The sequence below is a fragment of the Belonocnema kinseyi genome, chromosome 2 (genome assembly GCF_010883055.1).
Source record: "Belonocnema kinseyi isolate 2016_QV_RU_SX_M_011 chromosome 2, B_treatae_v1, whole genome shotgun sequence".
Lineage (NCBI taxonomy): Eukaryota > Metazoa > Arthropoda > Insecta > Hymenoptera > Cynipidae > Belonocnema > Belonocnema kinseyi.
Genome location: NC_046658.1, coordinates 37,345,517 through 37,349,548, shown reverse-complemented (window position 1 = coordinate 37,349,548; position 4,032 = coordinate 37,345,517).

Sequence of the window (4,032 nt, the reverse complement as noted above, 5' to 3'; positions counted from 1 at the left end):
CATGAGGTAAGTATCGTTTTTGTAAGAGTACTTACTTTCAAAACCACAACCTACTCATACATAACTGTCAAAGACAATAACAGTACTTATAATCTCGGTGGATGAAGCGACTGAATCACGACTTGCTAGAGTGCTATGATGCGAGTGTGGTCCCTGAACGGGGTTACATGGCACGGCTGCGTGATCTGTGGTGCGAGAAACACCCGGACCTATCGCACTTTTCGCAGCAACGTCTGCGAAACCATGCTGAACTACTCCGAGAAAGGAGCTATGTAAGCGGAACGCCTACTCTACCACAGCTAGAACAAGCCGGCAACAGAGAAAGATAGGCGACACTAAGATCAACCACGGGCAGGCATCCAATAGAGGAAGAGCGATGCTTTACCACCTAAAGAAATATTAACACCAAGGTTTCTCTCAAGCCTAAAGGTCTGGCTGAAATGGATGACGAGCTTCGTGGACATTTTTCCGGAGAATCCGACCTCTGGGCTATCAATTATTGTGTGTATAATGCAGCGAGAGCTTTGGCCGATGCGAACCGTAAAACAAAACCAACGATTGATCATAAGACCAAAACACGAATGCATCAACTTGCCATAAAGATAGGCTGGGCAAGACAGTACGAGTTCCGTATTCAGTGTGTGATTGACTACATCACATCTGGCAGGAATTTTACCGCCAAAGTTCGAAAGTTCGCGCGCAAACTCCGGACCCGTTATCATACACTTAACAAGTCAAAGCTGCTAAACATCAGGCAGCATATTGTTGAGAGAATACGGATACTATCTGACGCCAAGAGAAGTCTAGAGTGGAGGGAAAGGTGGGTCAGAGAAAATCAACAGTTTCTCTCTGACCCATCTCGACTCTTCCAAGACCCTCCAGTTACTGTCGAACACCCACCCAAACCAGAGGAGGTCGAAGTATTTTGGAGAGGAGTCTACAAAGTGCAGCATAGACTGGACAAAGACTCAGAAAATATTAATAGCTTCAAGGAGTTATGTATTGCCCTCATAACACCTGATAAAGAATGCCCACCTATTACTACCAAGGAGGTGAAAAAAGTATTAAGAGGAATGAAGAACTATTCCGCACCGGGACCAGATTGTATCAAAACCTTCTGGTGGAAGAAGTTTTCTTCAATCCATCAGCATTTGGCTCGTATTTTCACCTCGTATTTAAAGTCGGAACAGTCGATTCCGGAGTGGTTGGTGGAAGGGCGCACAATACTCTTGTCGAATATAGGCAACATAGCTGACCCGAAGAATTACAGGCCAATAAGTTGTCTGAACACACTTTATAAGATATTCACAGCTATCCTAAATGATAGGATTGTTCGGGCAATTGAACCTGTGTGGCAAGAAATGTATGAACAACGAGGCTCAAAGAAAGGCGTAGCCTGATGTCGGGAGAACCTGCTCATCGATAGATGTGTCTGCAAAGATGCAGCATTCTACCAGCGTGACCTATCGATGGCCTGGATTGATTATCGGAAAGCTTTTAATTCGACCTCCCATAGACTTATCATCTGTCTTTTGAAAATCCTAAAGGTTCATCCGCAAATAGTTAGGTGCATAGAGAGATTGATGCCGCTTTGCAAAACCAGATTTACTATCTCATCTGGAAAAAATCGTGTGACAACTAACAAGGTCACCTTTCAGAGAGGTGTCTTTCAGAGCGACACCATGAGCCCCCTCCTCTTTTGCCTTACATTATTGCCACTATCTCTAGCACTTCGCCATTCCGACAGGTACTTGTGCAGCAAACCTGCAGATCGAAAGTACAAGGTCACTCATGTATTTTACATGGACGATCTTAAGATCTATGCTAAAAGCAAAGGGCAACTACATCTAGCTCTAGGGATTGTCGAACGATATACTAAGGAAATTGGAATGGAATTTGGGTTAGACAAATGCGCCAAGGTTTATTTGAAGTGAGGAAAACTTAATGGCATCCCTGAAGACCCTGAGCTCGTTGAAAGAAGCGCTATGCGACACCTTTGCGTTGGAGAGACTTATACATACCTGGGCGTGCCACAGAGCCGCATTCAGGATGTGACATCTATAAAGGATACTCTCCGTGCAGATACAAACGTCTTATCCGACATATTTGGTCTTCCGAACTGTCGGCGAGGAACAAAGTATCTGCAACGAACATGCTTGCCGTCCCGGTAGTACTCTATTCATTTGGAGTAGTTCCATGGACGAAGAACGAGCTCAGATCCCTTGATATCGGGACAAGTTAGGTTATGCACATGAACAAAAGCATGCATCTTAAGTCTTCCGTTCCGCGACTCACCGTCTCTTACACCGTCAAGGTGGTCGCGGAATATTGAGTCTTGAATGTCTTCACAACAGGATTATTCTGGATGCAGCACACATAGTTGTGAATGGAAGAGACCCTCTTCAGCGGAGGAGGCTGCTAAAACACTCGGACTTGACTTCAGTATTAGTGGTGAGCAAAATGGATCAAATCTTATATATCTCGAGTACTCACTCCTGAAAGCCCGGATTAAGAAAGCACAAGAGAAAAACTTTCGTGAACAGCTCCTCGATAAGAGGATGCACGGTATCTTCCACAGAAATGTGAAGGATCAGTCAATGTCTTGTGAGCTAACGTTTGCTTTCCTTAAATCGACCGGATTGAAGTCTGGTACGGAGGGTTTCATTTTTGCATGACACACCGACGATAGCTGCAGGGCGTGCCATGCACACCCCGAGCATTTAGCTCACATACTATCTAGTTGTCCAACTCACGCGGGAACGACCTACATTCAAAGGCACAATGCGGTACTAAGAGTACTTTATTACAATCTCTGTCACTCTTACGGCATTAACGTTAATATCGCTCCTCTAAATGCTCCTAGGGAAATCGAGTCAAATGTCAAGAATGGGAAGTGCCGCATATACTGGAACTTTATATTCTCGACAATTGTTTCTGTTGCTCACTCGAGGCCTGACATGGTTCTTCTTGACTTCGAGAAGCGAATCATGTTTGTTATCGAATTTTCGGCACCAGCTGACAAAAACATCATAACCAAGGAGAATGAAAAGAAAGAGAGGTATCGAGACCTTATAAGGGAGTTGCAACGATTGTACCCGGAATATTCTGTTAAACTAATCATCATTATCATCGGCGCTCTTGGAGGTGCCAAGCTTTCACTTGCTAATGGCCTAAAAAGTATCCCTGCGTGTCAACAATATGCTAAAACACTTGCGGGAAAAATGCAGAAGGCGGTAGTCCTTGGGTCGCTCCGTGTTCTTAGGGTGCACGAGGCTTTTGCTGAATTGTCGTATTGATTCCTTTACAGACTGTAACCACCTATCTCACGATCGTGAGAGGTGGTTGTGGCTGAAATTTTTCCGCTACTTTTGAAAGAAATTAAAGAAATTAAAGAAATTAAAGAAATTAGTGAAATAATCGACTTTTAAGCCGAAGAAGATGTACAATTCATATTTCAAACAAACAATTGTATTTTTGACCAAAAATGATACACTTTCACCCAAAAAGATTAAATTTCTACTAAAGAAGATCAATTTAATTTTAATAAATTTTTAAATTTTAAAGTCAAAAAGAGTGTTATCTACAAAAAAGCTGAATTTTTAACCTAATTTAAAGGGAAATAGTTGATTTTTCAACTATAATTATGAATCCTTAATAAGAAAAATTTCATTTTTTTACCAAGTAGTTCAACTTTAAGTGAATAATCGAATTTTCCACCCAAAAATTATGATTTTGATTTTTAACAATATAGTTTCATTTACAACAAAACGACTTTGCAACCAAAAAATATTTACAGTTGATAATTGAACCGAAAAATGTAATTTTTAATCAAAAAGCATAAATTTTCCATAACGCAATTTAATTTCTATAAAGAAAGACGAATTGTTCACAAAATACATGATTTTTTAACCAAAAATGGTATAGATTATATGTCAGTTTCAAAAATGTATTTTCAACGAAAGAGATGAACCTTCAAATAAAAGAAATAAAAATTTTAACAAAGTAGTTGAACTTTTGATAGAAAAGAGGACT